The following is a 19,286-nucleotide window of genomic DNA, read 5'->3' as shown; positions in this document are numbered from 1 at the left end:
AAATAAAAATATGTTGAATTAGAATAAATTCAGTTATGAATAAAATGTTTTAAGTTTCTTGCTCCATCAAAGAACAAAAAGAAAACCCAATCCAACTATATTTATTTAGCATAGTGTGCACATAAAGCTTTGCATAACCCTCTTAAATTCTTTGGCATATCAGACAATACCAAGAAGAAATGCATAAAATGGAACCAGATGGAAGGAGAAAGGAAGAAAGTAGGAGGAGGAGGAGGGAAGAAGAGCTTTCAGGGGAGCTGCAACTTGGAAACAGGCTGTTAGTGATGAAGAACAGACTCAGTGCACTCTCACAGAAGCCCTAGAGACAAAGGACAGTGTGGGGTGAGAGACTGAGAAGAGATGGAGACCAACATGGGGGGAGGGACCACACAGCCACGAGAACAAGAGATGATGCAGCGGCAGCAAGTGTCAGTGGATGGAGACCACCCAGAAATCCCCTGGGAGGACTAGTGTCTACACACTGGCCTGTGGCTATGCCCTATCCCCCTCCTAGAACCACTTTACCTTCATCAACAAGCACAAATCATAGAACCCTCCACCTCAGGCATGACTGCTCAGCTTTACTCTACCTAAACTGCTCTGTCCTCTGTTTTCAGGCATTTTCTAGGAGACGAGCTGGTCCATATGGGGATTCTAATGTGCCAGAAAGCTGATAGCAAAGGGAAGCCTGGTGAAGTGACTTCTCCCACTCATTGATGTCACGGTGCCATTTGCCTTTCCAAGGAAACGCTGACATTTAGAGAAGTTTTTTTTTTTTTTTTACCCCCCCTTAAGTTCAGAGATTGCAATGTTTCAGGCTTATCAGCAGATATCATAAAATTATCTTCGATACAGATGCACTGGAACAGCTGCAGTCTGGGTTGCCTGAAAGGTAAGAGAACAATGCAAGCAGAGCAGGGTACCCTGCAGAGCACACAGAGAGACAAGTCAGAACGGGGCTTCTATGCTGAGAATGTCCTCCTAGGGTCTCTTCTGAACCTACCTCTGGTGTGAGGGAAGGATAGAGAGTGGGGGCCAATACGGTCACCTCTTGTCCATGTCCCCACTCACAGTTTCCCAGCTTTCAGAAATGCCAAATAAAAACTAAGTACTGGTAGCTCATACCTATAATCTTAGCTACTCAGGAGAATGAGATCTGAGGACTGCAATTCAGAACCAGCCTGGGCAGACAAAATCTGAGAGCCTTTCCTTAAAAAATTCATTGGGAGATTTAATTTTTTTATTATAAAAATACCGTACCGAGGGGTTGCAATTACATGAGCAAGGTAATGAACAAATTTCTTATTAAGCATTGTTGCCTCCTCCTTTGTTGCCCCTTCCCATCCTTTCCATCTCCCCCTACCCCCAGCCAAAGTTGTAAAGTTCATTTCTCGACATAACGTCTTGTACATCTCATTGTTGCAATGGGTCCACCTGTATCCCTATTTAAACAATTTGTTTTTTCCCTTCCCCTCCCCAAATTATACTAACACCTTTTATCTCCAGTTAACCAGCAAACATCCAGAACTAGAAACATGGCTCAAGGGTAAAGCACAAGACTGAAAAAAGAAAAAGGTGAGCAAGACCATGAATGCCCTGAGTTCAATCCTAATATTGGCACTGAATGCATGAGTAAATAAATAAGTGCCAAATAATAAGATAATCTGAGCCTCCTTAAGAATGATGCCGAACAATAAGATTATCTGATGCCCTGCTCAAGAACTTATCAGCTAAGGACAGACCAAATGTATTATGGTAGTCCCAGAAGATTTCAACAGAGCCAAAAATATCCTCTCTCCTGGTGACTCTGTAGCATTGCATAACACGCACAATACATTCCTCACCTTGGTGGTGAAGCAAGTGACAAACACTTGTCACTAACACCACAGCACAGCACAATCAGGTGCAATATGTTAGTCATACTTGATAATATGGGCTATGTGACTGCTTACTGTATTGACTCTATTATGCTTTTATCATTATTATATAATGTTAGTTTCTACTTTTTAGAGAAGAGTTTACTGTAAGCAGTTTGCTAAGTACATAGGCAGTAGCCTCAAACATCTAGACACTGCACATCTTGTGTTTACCTCACATCTTAACTGCATCATTTGCTCTTGTTTAATCTTGTGTCACCAGTTCTAGGAGCAGTAGACGATAACAATCACATGTGCTTTTTATGCTAGGTGGATAGAAGGGTGATTTTTTACACAAGGATGAAATCACCCAATGACACATTTACATATTCTCTGCAGTTTCTCTGTTGTTAAGTGATTCATGGCTGTGCATCTTGTTCAAAATAATATTACTGGTCTAAGAATAGAACAGGCAACCGAGGCACTTCATATGGGGCAGACACTCAGTTCTCAGGATGACATTTTATAACACTTTATTCCACCAAATGCTTAACTGTGAGGGACTGCAGCCACTTCTGCCAACTCTCAGAAAGGCCTGCTATCAGAGGAGAGGCACACAAATATCCCTGAGCCTCACTTACCCGCAAGTAGCCCCAGCCCAGGGAGAAGCCAGAGTCTCTCACAGCCGCCGAAAACAGTGCCTAAGACTTCTCTGACCACACAGAAGTAAGGGTCATCTAAGGCTTTCCTCAAACCAGAGATGTTGCAATGAGATACCACAAAAAAAGAAATTAGATTCTGTGAAATTGAAAAGCAAGATGGGTGTGGTGGTAATCTCATCCTGTAATCGCAACACTAAGAAGGTAGAGGTAGGAGGACCGCAAATTGGAGGTCAGCTACACAAGCAGAGATACTCTTTTTAAAAAATTAACTTAGGAGAGGAACATAAAGGCAAAATGCCTGTGTGCATCTGATCATATAAAATAACATTTATCGAAATCTACTCCAGGAAATGGAAACATGTTTTTTTTTTCTCTGTTGCTGTTTTCCTTTTCTTTTCTTTTTGTCTTGTTTGTTCATTTTTCTTTGGGAGGGTAAGAGGAGGGTATAGAAACGGAAGGACAAAAGGTAAACAAATACAGCAGTGGTCATCACTAGACACTATGTTGAAGATGAACTATAAAATTTGTGTGTGTGGAAAACTGGATGAAAATGAGGGAAGCTGTGACACTGTCCGAAAAGAAATGTACTCATCTGATTTAGGTAACTTTAATCCTTCTTTATATCACCATTATAATAACAATAAAAAATGAAAAAGAACATAACATCAGGTTAATTTTGTTTTTTAAAAAGCCAAGATATCCATACTGTTCCTTAATGTGGTTGTTAAATTTAGAGCCAAATAAATAAAAGAAAATAACTATAAATATTAGAAAGATGAATATATAATTTTTTACCTAAAAAGAATAGCATCTAAAATTTAGAATAAGAATTTGAGAAAAGCTACCAATTTTTAAATAAATTCATAAAATCCATTGGCTTTCCAGTGTACCAGCAATAATCTGTTAGAAAATATGATTAAAATTGGCAGGCCATTAAAAAAGTTCCATTTACCAAATAGTTCCATATACTAAAATAAGCTCTAAGAATTAAAGATATGCTATTTTAAAAATTGACTGTTCAAGATGGAAATATGAATAGACATTTAACTTTGAGCTGAGAAAGGTATCTTAAATTATGATAATAAAGATTTAGCTGAAGAAAACCTAAATCCTCTATGTGAAAGGCAATAGATGAAAGCAAAATGTAAAGTAAACTACACAAATACTTACAGAATAAGAGAGATTAAAGGTTGTATATCCTTACTGTATAAAGACTTAAAATAACAGTGGTAATAAAATTTATTTTAAGCATTTAAAAGACAAATAGGTTAAAGGCAAAAATCAGGGAACTTGCAAAAGTAGAAAAGGAAATTGCCATTAAATATATTTATAAATATTATACCTGACTAAAATTAAAATAATTTGCCTCTCCCACCCTAGTATTGGGGCTTGAACTCAGATTCTATAGCACTCAAATGGCTTTCCCACTCAAGGCTGGCACTCTTACACTTAAGCCACAGCTTCACTTTTGGATTTGTGTTGGTTAGAAGAGAGTTTCATGGTCTTTCGTGCCTTGAACTACTATGCTCAGATCTTAGCCTCCTGAGTAGGTAGGATTGCAGCCCTCAGTAACCAGTGCCCAGCTTCTTTTTTGTTGGTTTTTTGTTTTTGCAAAGCTACTGGAGTGGACAGTAGGGAGAAAATAGGCATTTCCCATATGTCAGGCAGTTTGGTAATTTCTATCACATAACAAACTCCTGAACCCCATAATACTCTCTGCCTAGGAACGCAAGCCTAATAAAATCCAGTGTATAGCAAGATTTAACTGTGAAGATGTCCATTTTAATGTGTGCTAAACTAGAATCCAACACACAGCCAATGAGGATTGCTTAAGTTATGACATTCTCCACTGAATAAAATAAACAAACCACTCAAAACAATGCAAGAAAACAAATAATGAAATTAAAAGGGAAATGTCCACATTAAATGTAGAACACCAATCCTAGCACGACTTTCTAGTTTTTAACTTACCATTCACATTATGTGACTTGAGACTGTTTTAACTATGCTGACTTTTCTTATCCCTTGTCCCCAATTCCCCTTATTTAACCTAAAGCTAATGTCTGTATCTCTGAAGATGTACTGAAATGTTGTCTTCCCATGGCTGTCATGCAATAAATCTTTTTTCTTTGCTCTTCACCATTTCTCTTTGTTTGTCGTACGGGGGCAAGTGTCCAGATAAAACTTGAGATTCCTGGACTTTGGGCCTCAAGTCTAAAATCCTGGTTTCAAGAGTTCCTCAGTTTTGTGAAAAGGAAAAATGGACACAAGTAAAAACATTTCATTTAACAGGCAAATGTAAGTTCATGAAGTATGCTAAAAATTAAATAGTATAAGTGATGAAATAGATGAAACTAAATAGCTCATGGGGTTTGTTGGGGATTTTAGTTTAACAACTTCCACACTAATTAACATTATGATCTACTTGTAAAGGAAGTCTTAACACATACCATTCAGCATTCAAAGAGAGATAAAAGTTAATTGGCTACTTCAGATTTCCAATCTGGCACTTAAAAAAGCTAAAAGTCACTATATCATAACAACATGTAGAAAAGATAAGCAAAGTTGAGAAAGGAACAACTATGCTTCTTAAATCTGTTGAGGTCACAGGCAAACTCGGTTAGATCCAACATAGCCCGGATCTCCAAGTTCCCAGAGAAATACAGCTTCCAGAGAGCCCTGTGGAAATCCCAAGGGAGTGAGGAGCACTGGAGGCTCAACAGGGATGCATCTGGAGGGACTACTCTGGGGATAAGTCTGAGGCCACACCTTTAAGCTCTACCTCAGGGAGGTCTGCCAGATCCTCACAGCAAACACCAGAGAAAAATCTCCTGCTTCCCACAGAAGGAATCAGCAGATAGGCTATTTCTTAAAATCCCAGAGTACATTTGCTCTTAAGAGTATGCCTTGGAGTTGGGAAGGTGGCTCAGTGGTAGTGTTTGCCTTGCATGCATGAGGCCCTGGGTTCAATTCCTTAGCACCACATAAGCAGAAAAAGCCGGAAGTGACATTGTGGCTCAAGTGGTAGAGCACTAGCCTTGAGCCAAGGAGCAGAGGGACAGTGCCCAGGCCCAGAATTCAGGGGGGTAAAAAAAAAAAAAAAAAAAGAGTATGCCTTGAAGGAAGTAGTTAACTAGAGCCTAAGCTCTGAGTGTTTATCAGGACCTGACCCATATGTAGGAAGAGAAACACTCTTTTCCTCTTGGCCATCCTGGCTCACCTAAGGGGAAAGACAGGGTTTTGAGAAGCTCACACCAAGGCACAGGTTCACTAAGACAGAGCCATAGTTATAACACACACACAACTGACCACCATACCCTAAGGCTATTACAGTTGTTCCTTCCATGCTGTGCTACGTAAGTGAGAAAATGACAAGATATACTAAAGGGCAAAAACATGGCTTGATAAAGTAATCAGCAGACCCGGATTCAGATATGGCAACTAATGTTGAAATCAACAGACTGTGAATTCAGAACAATTGTGATTAAGATGCTATGGCTTTCATGGATAAAGCAGACAGCATGTGAGAACAGATGGGCAATGTAAGCAGAGAAATGGATATTCTAAGGAAGAACCATAAAAGAAGTGCTAACAATCAAAAACACTATAACAGAAATGAAATCTGCTTCTGATGAGCTCATGAGGAGACAAGGAAGAATCTCTGAATTTGGAGATAGCTCAGTAGAAAACTCCTATGAAGAAAAACAAAGGGAAGTGGTGCTGTGGCCCAAGTGGTAGAGTGCTAGCCTTGAGCAAAAGAGCTCAGGGACAATCAATGCCCAGGCAATGAGTTCAAGCCCTAGCCCTGGCACAAAAACAGAAAAAAAGAAAGAAAGAGAGGAAGAGAGAGACAAAGAGGGAAAGAAAAAGAGAAGGGGGAAGGAGGGAGAGAGGGAGGGGAAAGAAGGAAGGAAGGAAGGAAGGAAGGAAGGAAGGAAGGAAGGAAGGAAGGAGGGAGGAAAAGAGAGAAAGAGAGAGAAATCAAAAGTGAAAAAGTAAAAGAGTATATCCATAAACTATATACTTGTAATGAGAATACCAGGGAAAGAAAGAAAAGAAATTAAAAGCACCTGAGAAATTCTTCAAATTAATATGATACTAAATGACAGATTTACGAAACTCAAAGAATACCAAGTAGGATAAATGCTCAAAAACTACATTTAGATATATAATTTTCAAACTATAAAAAAGAAAGATAAAAAATCCAGAGAAAAGGGGAAAATGACTTCCCAAAATTGTGCAAGTGAGAATTATTTCATTATAACAAAATAACTTTGTGGGGCTGGGAAGGTGGCTCAGTGGTAGAGTGCTTGCATGCATGAGGCCCTGGATTCAATTCCTCAGCACCACATAAACAGAAAAAGCCAGAAGTGGCACTGTGGCTCAAGAGATAGAGTGCTAGCCTTGAGCTGAAGAGCTGAGGGACAGCACCCAGGCCCAGAGTTCAGGTCCAAGACCTACAAAAAAACAAACAAACAACAAAACAAATGAAAAACTTTGTGAGAGAAAAGTAATCTATCTACATCCTCCAAAATTATCCTTCAAAAATGAAAGAGAAACAAAGAGTTTCAGGCAAACAAAATCTGAGGAAATTTGTTGCCAGTAGACATTCCTTAAAAACATTTCAAAAGACATTCTGTAGAAAGAAGGAAAATAATATAGGTCAGAAATTCAGATGTACAAAGAAAGTACATCAGAGAAGGAATAAATGGGAGAGAAATGAGAAGCTATTTATTTATTTATTGCCAGTCCTGGGTTTGAACTCAGGGTCTGGGCACTGTTCCTGAGCTTCTTTTGCTCAAGGCTAGCACTTTATGTATGACTTGAGCCACAGTGTACTTTGGGCGTTTTCTGTGTATGTGGTACTGAGGAATTGAACCCAGGGCTTCATGCATGCTAGGCAAGCACTCTACCACTGAGCCACATTTTTATATCACTTAACTGAGCTAATAAGAGTGTATCTAAAAGAACAGAGGCAATGTATTTGATTACACATGCCTATATTTGTGTGTATGCCTATGTGGATGGAAATAAGCATCAACAATGATACAGGGGACAAGAAGGAGAAATAGGATTGTTTTGTTATTATAAGGGATCATATTGTCCACATTTCATGTATAAGCAAAGGATTAATTGAAAGTGGACTTAATTACCTGCAACATCAGAGCAATCCCAGAGCAACTACTGAAAAGGGAAGCAAAAGTAAAACTGAAATAACCAGAAGACTGAGAGTACTAAGTAGTAGAATGAGATACTAAAGAGTAGAACTGAGATAATAAGGAGTAGAACTGAGGTACCTATGCATACACTCCCCAACAGTCACTGGTTCAAGGCTGCTCCCTGAGAGCACTAATTCTCTAGCACTGGCTGTGGTAGAGTAAATCCAGTCACTAGAGAAAGAATACAGGCAATGAGATACAGATGTTAGAAGCTGGAAATGAGTCATTGTGCACTCCAATGAAAATTCTCAAGGTATATGGTTAGGACACTGTCAGAGTTTAGAATATCATTCTGCCATTAAGAAACATCTGAGTAGTTTCTAAGTATAAACTTTTATGATTAGTTCTGCCAGAAATGTCCTTGCAGTGTCTTTTTGGAAACATGAATGTGTTTTTAGTAATAATAATCCTAGAACAAGTATTGTTACGCCATGGAATACTCATACATCCTGCTTATTAAATATTGCTGAGCATATCTCTGAAGTTACTAAGATATTTCACATTCAAGGAACAGTTTAAGAGAACAGTGGTTGTTCTGCCTTTGGTATTAATCTATGTGTTCTATCTTCCTGTTTTATCCATACTGTTGAATATATTATTATTTATCTATAATATTATTCTTCTTACTGATTATTAATAATTATGAATCATTTTCACTTGAAAAAGATAAATAGAATTGAGAGGAAAGAACAAATATAAAAATTTCATTCATAACTCTCAAGATAAAAATGTATGAGAAGCAAATAGAAAAGTATAAAAACTATGCAGAATCTAACCCAACTTTATTACTAATTACTTCAAACATCAATGGTGTTCAAAATGAAAAGATACAAATTAAGTGATCAATTGCCAGAGTGAATAAAAGAATGATCTGACTGTATGCTAGCCACAAGAAGCACAGTTCAAATATAAACACACAACAGATTTAAAGTAAGTATATGGAGAATAATAAAAACATGCTAACACCAGTCAGGAGAGAGCTGTATTAATTTCAAGCAGAGCTGACTTCAAAGAAAATAGAGTCATCAGGCATAAAGCTAGGTATTATCTAACAGAAAAGGGACCAATTCTCCAACATAAAATTCTTAGTGTACCCATGCCTAACAATAGTTTCAATACAAGAGGCAAAAAACTGATTGAACAGCAAGGAGAAATAGATTAATCTACTGTTATATGTAATTGGAGATTTCTATATCAGAGAGGAACATATCTAGCAGGCAGAAAATTCCCAAGGACATAGTTAAAAACAAGATCACCATCAACCATCTGTTTGACATCTATAAAATATGTCATACAATAACAGCTGATTACATTCTTCTCAAGCTCCTAGAGAGCATTTACCAAGACAGTGACATTCAGGATTATAAAATCTATATTGAAAATTTTTAAGGAAGAGAAATCATACAATGTCTTTGACTATCGGACCACACTCAATTAAAATAAAAATGAGCAACAGAAAGATAGTTGGAAAAATCCCAAAATACTTGGAGATTTAATATCATTCTTCTAAATAAAACTTTGACTGAGAAAAGTCTCTGGAGATACATTAAAATGTTTTGAACCAAATAAAAGTGAAAACACAAGACATTGGATTTGTAGGATATGATGAAATCAATGCTCATAGAAAAATTTAAAGCATTGAATGCATGTATGAGAAAAGAAGAACATTCTTGAGTCAATAAGCTCAGATTCCATTTTAGAATCTTATAGAAATAAAAGAACAAATTCAATCCAAAGTAATGGAAGAAATGAAATACTAAAAATTAGGGCGGTAATCAATGGAGAAAAATCAATAAACCCAAAGTGGGCTATTTGAAAAAGATCAATAAAATCCATAAGTTTTAGTCAGGAAAAACAAGGAATAATAAGATAAGACACAAATTATAAATGTCAGAAACAGCTTGTTACTGGTGGCTCTTGCCTGTAGTGCAACAAGAGGCTGACATAAGAATATGGATCATAGTTTAAAGCCAGTCTAGGCAGACAAATTCATGAGAATCTTATCTCCAATTAAACAGCAAAAAGCCAGAAGTGGAAGTGCAGCCAAGTGGCAGAGAACCAGCCCTGGGCTTAAAAGCTAAGCAAGAAAGTGAGGCCCTTCCTTGGTCCAGGCCAGAATTTTCTTAATAAAGATCCAGAAACACAACAAATCAAAGAAAGGTTGGACAAATGGGATTGCATGAAACTGCAGAGCTTCTGCATGGCAAAGGATATAGCTAGCAAGATCAATAGAAAGCCCATTAATTGGGAGACAATCTTCACTGGCCATACAACAGACAAGGGCCTCATATCTGAAGTATACTTAGAATTCACAAAACCAAATCCCCCAAAAACAAATCCTCAAAGAAATAACAACCGATTAATAAGTGGGCGAAAGACTTAGAGGGCTTGGAAGGTGACTCAGTGGTGAGTGCTTGCCTTGCATGAATGAGGTCCTGGGTTCAATTCCTCAGCACCACATAAGCAGAAAAAGCTGGAAGTGGTGCTGATCAAAACAACACTGAGACTCCACCTCACCCCAGTTAGAATGGCTATAATCAAGAAATCTAGTAACAACAGATGCTGGAGGGGATGTGGCCAAAAGGGAACCTTACTGCATTGTTGGTGGGAGTGTTCAATCACTCTGGAAAGCAGTATGGAGGTTCCTCAAAACATAGAGCTCTCCTATAACCCAGAATTCCCACTTTGGGGCATTTACCCAAACTATCACAAACAAGGCCATACTAAAGCAACCAGCACAACTATATTGATTGCAGCATTATTTACCATAGCTAAGATATGGAAACAACCCAGATGCCCCTCAGTAGATGAATGGATCAAGAAAATGTGATATAATTGGGTGGGGGGGTGGGGGTGGGGGGAAGCTGGGAAGGGATGTGAAGGGTAAACAAAGGAGGAGGCTGCAATGCTTGATAAGAAATGTACGCATTATCCTGCCCATGTAATTGTAACCCCTCTGTACAGTATGTTCACAAAAAAAATAAAATAAAATTTTTAAAAAAAGAAAATATTATATATATATATATATATATATATATATATATATATATAGTGGAATTCTATGCTTCCATCAGAAAGAATGACATTGTCCCATTTGTTAGTAAATGGAAAGACTTGGAAAAAATTACATTAAGTGAAGTAAGCCAGACCCAAAAAAATATAGGTCCCATGGTTTCCCTTATTTGTAATAATTAGTATATGTTTTACCAGATGAGCAGAAAAGGTAAAAAGCTATGTTCATATGACCATACACGATGATGTTAATCAAAATGAACCGCAAGATATGGACACAGAGATTTTTCTTTGTTGTTGTTTTTAATGTGCTATATGATTTTTTTTTGTTTCTTTTATATGTTTTTCCTCCTATGTCACTGTATTTTATTTGGGTACATTGCATCTTTTATATACATTTATCTAATTTTGGGAGGGGAAGGGGAATAACAAAATGCTGGAACAAGGGCACAGGATGACCCATTGCAACAATGATACTCACAAGACACTATGTTGGAAATGAACTTTACTACTTTTGTGGGGAAGGAGGAGCGGAGAAAGGGGGGAGGAAAGGAACAGTAGGAGAAAAACAAAATGCTCGACAAGAAATGTACTCATTACCTTTCTGATGTAACTGTAACCTATATGTACAGCATCTTTACAAGAAAATAAAAATTTTAAAAAAGAAAGTGAGGCCCTGAGTTCAGTCCTATAATTACATGTGCACACACATATACACACAATTAGAAACAAATATGAGGGGGTGAGGTGGCTCAGGGATGTCGCTACATGGCCCTGGACATGAACAATATAATCAAAGAATATAATGGAAAATCTCTATATCCACAAATTTGATAACCCAGATAAACAAGAATTCCATGATCTGTCAAAAATATATAAAGGAAAAACTAGATGTTCTAAATAAGCCTGTGTCTATTAAAATCAATTAGAATCAATACTAAAATCTATTCAAATCTATTAGAATCAATAAATAATGAGCTTCCAACATAAAGCACGAGGCCTAGATGGATTCAATGGTGAATTTAACAAAGATTTAAAGGAGAAATTATATCACCTCTCTATAACCTCTTCCAGATGATAAAAGCAGAATACTTATAACTCATCCAATGAGTCCAGTATTACTTTTAAAAAATTGTATTGTAAAAGTGACGTACAGAGAGGGTTTAGTTACATAAGTTAGGTAAAGAATATAGTTATTTTTGGACAATGTCACTCCTTCCCTTGATCTCTCCTAGGTTTTCCCTCTCATCTCCACCCACAAGTTGTACAGTTCATTTTCAACATGGTGTCTAGTGAGTATTACTGAGTATTACTGCTGCATCCTTTGTATCAGTAAGTATCACTGTTCACGCTCTGTCCCACTATTTCCATGTCCCCCAGTGCCCCTCTTAAAGAGAGATAAGTGAACAAATATGACAAAAGGAAAAGAAAACAAAAACAGTGACAAAGAGAAAAAACTCTTGTTTCCATTTCCTGGAGTTTATATGATCAGATGTTCATAGCTATTGTACCTTTATAATCCTCTTCTAAGAATATCCTCCTAGGCATTCACACAAAGTGAGACCAATATTACTTTAATATCAAAACAAGACCCCCTCCTTGCAAAAAAAAATACAAGAAAAGAAAACAACAGATCTAAATAGCTAAGAACATAGATGCAAAAATCCTCAACAAAATAGTAGTAAATCAAGTCCAACAGAGTGCAGAAAGAATTATATATTATGACTAAGTGTGATTTGTCCTAGGTATGCAAGGCTGGCTGAATATTTAAAAATAAACTCATCAAATTTATGGGTTAATAAGAGAAAGCCCACATGCTCACATCAATAAATACAGATAAAGTGTTTAATGAAATTCAATACCCTTATATCAGCAACGTAGAAATAGAAGGGAATTTTTTTAACTTGACAGTATCTTTAAAAATCCCTAGCTGCTACCAACACAACTATGTTTATTGCAGCATTATTTACCATAGCTAAGATATGGAACCAACCCAGATGCCCCTCAGTAGATGAATGGATCAAGAAAATGTGGTATATATACACAATGGAATTCTATGCCTCCATCAGAAAGAATGACATTTCTCCATTTGTTAGGAAATGGAAAGGCTTGGAAAAAATTATATTAAGTGAAGTAAGCCAGGCCCAAAGAAACATAGGTCCCATGGTTTCCTTTATTTGCAATATCTAGTATATGTATGAGTCAAGCGGAAAAGGTCAGATAATGTGATGTTAGGAAAACGAACCCTTAAATATGTATTTTAATGTTTTTTTCTTTCATGCATGTGTTTCTAACGCATTTATAAGATTATTTCTTTGTTGCTTTGTATGTCCCTCCCCCACAATGTAACCCCCGCTTTCACTATATTTGATGTCAGTATAACTTGTGGAGGAGATGGGGACAAACAAGTCGTTTAAGGATTCAGGTGGACCTGTTGCAACAATGAGAAGTACAAAATGTCATGTCAAAAACGAGCTTTACAATGTCGGTGTGGGGGGGGGGAGGGGGGGGGAAGGATTGGGTGGGGGGGAGGGGGGAGGCTGGGAAGGGATGTGAAGGATAAACAAAGGAGGAGGCTGCAATGCTTGGCAAGAAATGTATGCATTATCCTGCCCATGTAATTGTAACCCCTCTGTACAGTATGTTCTCAAATAAAATAAAATTAAATTAAAAAAAAAATCCCTAGCTGCTGGGTGTTGGTGGCTCATGCCTGTAATCCTAGCTACTAAGGAAGCTGAGATCTGAGATCAAGCCAGCCTAGGCTTTGTGAGACTCTCATCTCCCATTACCCACCAAAAATTCAGAGGTGGAGCTGTGGCTCAAGTGATAGAGTGCTAGCCTTGTGCAAAAGAGCTCATGGGCAGTGCCCAGGCCAGAGATTAGGCACCAGTACTGGGTTGTACATGCTCATTCTCTCTCTCTCTCTCTCTCTCTCTCTCTCTCTCTCTCTCTCACACACACACACACACACACACACACACACACACACATCCATAGCTAACATCATCTTCTTTTCTTTACTCTCCTCTTTTCCCTTCTTTTTATATGTAGTACTTGAATTTGAGCCCAGGACCTCATCATAGGTAACTAACATTCTCTCTCATTCTCTCATTCTCTCTCTCTCTCTCTCTCTCTCTCTCTCTCTCTCTCTCTTTCTCTCGCTCGCTCGCTCGCTCGCTCTCGCTCTTGCTCTGTACATGCATGCTAGTACTGGAGCTTGAACTCAGGGCTTCATGCTCTCACTTGGCATCTTCATTCATGGCTGATGCCCTAGCACTTGAGTTATACCCCTAGTTCAAGCTTTTTGCTGGTTAGCTGGAGATAAGAGTCTCACAGACTTTTCTGCTATGACTGGTAGAAAATTTAAAACAAAGTATCATTCTTAAATCAGCACTGCAAAATGAGATATTTAGGTGTAACTCCAACAAAACAGATGTAAAAGCAATATAAAGAAAATTATAAAACTCTGATGACTAATATCAAAGGAGTAAGTAAACTCAATTAGATGTCAGTTTTTCCCCATCTCAATTTTCAAGGTAATCCTCATGGAGAAATCAGCCATAAAAGAATAGATTCTACTGTTCATATAAATACTCAGAAGACCATGGAGTACTGAGTACTGAGGGAGACCTGCAGATTGACACACTTGTCTTTAAGATTAAAAAAAAGAATCAGACAGTGTGGATGTGTGCAAATCAAGGTAATGTATCACTGAAACAGCCACATAAATACAGCTGATTAATCTTATATAGCAAACAAAAGATAATTCAATGGAGAAGAGATGGTCTTTTTAACAATTGGTGCTGGATATCATGATAGCAAAACAACAAAAAGATTCTAGACACAGACCTTACATCTTTCATAAAACCTAACTTACAGACCTAATGTAAAATGCAAAGCTATATAACTCCTAGAAGCAAATTCAGAAAATCTAGATGACCCTGGGCTGTCAATGACTTTTAGTTTACAATACCAAAAGCACAGTCCATGAAAGAAAGAATTACTAAGCTGGACCTCATCAAAATTAATGTTTTCTCCTCTGCAAAACACACTATCAAGAGAATATGAAAACAGGCCACAGACTAGAAGAAAATGTTTATAAAATACACTACGATAAAGAATAATCATTCAAACTTAAAACTCAACGATAAAAATCTGAAACTGTATCAAAAACTTTAACAGACACTTCCCAAGGTCCACAGATAACAAAAATAAGAAAATATGCTCCATATCACATATCACCGGGAAAATTCAAATTAAAACAACAATGGGAGAATGCCACACACGTCCCTGACTAAACAAAATATAGAACATTGACAACACAGAATGAGAAAGGATGTGGAATAACATGAACCCTCATGCATGGCTAATAGGAATGCAAAATGGCAGAGCTACTTTGAGGGTGGTTCTGTGGTTTATTACAAAGCCAAACATACTCTTCCTATGCAATCCAGCAATTGCACCTCTCCAGTGTTTTCTCCAAGGAGTTGAAAACATAGTCACACAAAAATCTACACATAGATATTTAGAGCAGCTTTGGTCACATTTTCCAACCAAGATTCCTGTATTACTTAGCTGTGATACATACTTGAGAAAACAACTTAAAGGAAGGATTTATTTTGGCTCACAATTTTAGAGGTTTCAGTTCATTATTGCAGAAAAGGTGTGACACAGAAGGGCAGCTCACATCACTGAGGCTAGGAAACACTGAGAGGAACTATCTGCCTGCTAGCAGACTTTCTTCTTTCTTCCTTTAGTCTATCTGGACCTGAACCTGGGATGGGATCACTCCCACTGGGAGTGCGTCTTTCCCTATGTAGTTAATCCTCTCTAGAACAGCCCTCACATTCAGGCCCAGAGGTATGTGATTTACTTATCTCATAGGCAGCTCACAATCCACTCATCTTGATAATCAATATTAGCTCTCACAATGTCCTTCAGTAGGGAAACAGGTAAGTAAAATTATGGCACATTCAACAATGGAGTATTAGCAATGAAGAGTTATTTGGTTTGAAAAGACTTAAATTCACATTGCTACTGAATGTTCTGGAAAGCACAAAAACATGGAGATAGTGAAGTATCGATAGTTACAAAGGATTAGGGGAAAGGGAGAGATGCATAGGTGAAGCACAGGATGTTTATGGTAGCGTATGACACTGTAGTGGTGGATATGCGCTCATATCCACAAAATTGTGCGACACCAAGAATAGCCATTGGTTCATAATGTGTCAAGACAGGTTCATGGTGACTGAAAAAGCTACCCTGCTGGCATGAGATGTTGATAATGCAGGAATCTATGAATGCAGGAACAGAGGGCATATGGGAAAATCTGCTCCATTTTTCTATGAACCTAAACTGTTCTAAAATAGTCAACTCTTCTGGGTCCTGGTGGCTCATGCCTGTAATTCTAGACATTCTGGAGACTGAGATCTAAGGATCATGGTTCAAAGCCAGCCCAGACAGAAAGATCATGAGATTCTTATTTTCGGTCAGTCAGCATAAAGCTGGAAGTAGAGGTATGGCTCAGAGAGAGCCAGACTTAAGGGGGAAAAAAAGAAAAGAAAAAAAAGGAAAAAAAATGAAACAAGCAAGAACAGGAAGCCCAGAATTCAAGCCCTAGTACTGACACACATGTACAAAATCAAGTCTATTTTTAAACATCAGCTAACAGGACTATTGAACAATGAATAAACTATAGCACCTTATAAGAACATAGTATGGAACTAACAAATACTAGAAAAAGTAGCACATAAAATTATATCATTGGCATGCCGTTGAAACCCCTTTGTATAACTACTTAAAGCTAATGAAAATTATTTAAAAATTAACTAAATAAGAAACAAACTCATGGAGTTCCGGGAAGATGGCGGAGGAGAAGCTGGAATCTGAACAAGCTCTTGCATAGAAAACAGTTTCAGAGTTCCAGTGAACAGTCCCAAGCCAGAGAATCACACCAAGTGTGCCATCACAGGACAGAGAGTTAGTCAAGAGAGGGGAAGCCAAGCAGACACATCTGAGCGCCTGCCAGCAGCTGCTGCTGCGGCGGCAGGGTCGCGGCAGCAACCACCGCCGCGGGGGCACACCTGAGACACAGTCCGGGACGAAGGAGTCAGACGCAGCGGACGAGCGGATTCTACTCAACACCAGCAAGAACCGACAAGGAGCGGAGAACTTCATCCTGCACTTTGCAGACCAGAGACGACCCGGGATCCAAGACTCGGCGTGAGTAGAAGCCCGACTTCCTCACTCCTTCTCAGGGAGCAGAGGAGGGAAGGCCACCCCTCCCCCCCCCCCAGCACCGGTGATCTCCATCTTGGATACCTACAAAGCTCGGAGGAGCGGCTAGCTCCAGCTCAGGCCTTGGAATAAAACGAGTCATTTAGCAGGTCACAAAAACTTAACGGCGAAGTGACCTCACAGACTCAGTTCCATCCAGGGAAAAGTCACCCAGCTCAGGCACCAGCCATTGGAGTGGCTCTCCTCACCGGGTAACCAGAGCCAGAGGCTGCCCCTCCCTCTAGCAGCCACCACAATCAATTGAAAAACAGAATCCCTGAGAATGGCTCCAGGCTGGGTGCTGTGAGTTTTTTTCACAAAATAGCCCCAGGGAAAAGCTACTGTTTGTTGAAAGGCCTCAACTCTACCCAGAGCCTAGCCTCATCACTGCATCCCCCTCTTTTGTGATTCTCAAAGCAGATCACCCTCCCAGTAAACTAACCTGGGAGGGGGATCCCAAAATCTTGGGTAAAGCAGAGCATTTTTCTGCCTGTTCTAACAAACTGACTTAAGAAACCAATCAAGCCACAGGACCTCAAGCTGACCAGAGACTCCAACCAGACTCTGGTCACAGACAAAAGGGAGATACAGGACTCTTCCCACCCCTCCCAAAAAAAAAAAAAATCAAAGAACTTTTTTTTTTCTTCTTCTTTTCTTTTTTTTGTTTTGTTTATTTTTTCGTTTTTTGTTACGTTATATATATAAAAAAAATTTTGCTTTTCTAAAACTTTTATTAATCTTTAGCTTATAGTTGTTTGATGTCGAATAGATGTATCTGTTGAACTAGATTGTATCTGTAGACTATTGACTGTACAAATGCAAACTTTGGTTGATGGTTGCCTTAAGATAGTGTTCTAGCAGAAAACTCGTGCTATCTTCATCTCAAATGGGCAGAGTAAGCCGGAAAAACACAAGAAAAATGGCAAATTTGGGTATCTCAATTCCCAATTTTGATAATCAGGGGTTAGAACAGATAATGAATAATCCAGAGGAGAGTTCCCAAACAGCTCTACAAACACTGCTGGCAAACATGATAATGAAAAGTTTGACAACGTACAAAGGACTCTGTATGAGCGTGATAGGGAGAGAGAGGAGGCATCCCAGAAGTTTATACAGGAATATCATAAGCGTGAGGAAGCTACTCAAAAACTGATACAGGATTTGCGTGAACAACTTGAGAATACTCAAAGAAAAAGGGAGGAATGGCGTGAGCAGGCTGAGAACACTCAAAGAGATCTGCAGGAATCCCACGAACGGGAGGAAGCTAATCAAAGAGTAATACAGGAATTGAGAGACCAGGTAGAGACCACACAAAGATCACTAAAAGCATTCATGGAATCCATTAACAAAGAGCTGAAGGAAGTCAGGGAGACCACAAAGGGAATGCTGAATGGAACCCAACAGAAGGAATGGGAGCCCAAAGAAACCATAACCAATCAACTAAGTGATTTGAGGACAAACACTGAACACCAAATTAAGGAAGTAAAGAAATTCATACAAGACCTAAAACAGAGCTTCAACAAAGAACTTGAAGCCATCAAAGCTGACCAACTAGAAGGAAAAGAGATAAAAAACAAAGTAGAGAGTCTTGACAGCAGGTTAGACCATGCAGAAGATCGAATCTCAGGGATTGAAGACAGCCTAGATATTATAGAGAAAGAACATACAACCATCCAAGACAAGTCCAAGAAATATGATAGATCTATCCAACACCTGGAAGACACCATCAGAAGGCCTAATCTAAGGATAATGGGTGTAGAGGAGCACCTAGAAACAGAAGTTAATGGTCTAGGAAATTTGTTTAACAGGATCCTAGCAGAGAACTTCCCAAACATGCAAAAAGATAGGCCTGTCCAGATACAAGAAGCCTTTAGAACCCCAAATAGACCAGACCAGAATAGGACATCCCACCGCCACATTATAATCCACACAGGATCAACTCAGAACAAGGAAAAGATCCTTAAAGCTGTCAGAGAGAAAAGGGTAATCACTTATAAAGGGAAACCAATTAGAATCACCTCAGATTTCTCAGCAGAGACAATCAAAGCAAGAAGAGCCTGGAACGATGTATGCCATGCCCTAAAAACAAACAACTATGAACCAAGAATACTGTACCCAGCTAAACTCTCCTTCATAACTGAAGGCCAAATAAAAACCTTCCATAGCAAAGAAAAATTGAAACAATACATCTGCACCAAACCAGCCCTACAAAAGATTCTTAAAGATGTCCTACACATAGAAAACCAACAAGACCGCAATAA

General features: G+C 38.6%; 1 protein-coding gene across 1 annotated transcript in view; it reads right to left on the bottom strand.

Moving 5' to 3' along the window:
- Nucleotides 1-19,286, bottom strand: part of Sh3rf3 (SH3 domain containing ring finger 3) — a 376,261-nt gene that overhangs the window by 132,316 nt on the left and 224,659 nt on the right. The window lies entirely within an intron of this gene.

This window comes from Dipodomys spectabilis, unplaced genomic scaffold (assembly GCF_019054845.1).
Source record: "Dipodomys spectabilis isolate Male_0828 unplaced genomic scaffold, ASM1905484v1 ptg000187l, whole genome shotgun sequence".
Lineage (NCBI taxonomy): Eukaryota > Metazoa > Chordata > Mammalia > Rodentia > Heteromyidae > Dipodomys > Dipodomys spectabilis.
Note: the sequence above shows the minus strand (reverse complement) of the source record. Positions and strands in the feature narration are given on the sequence as shown.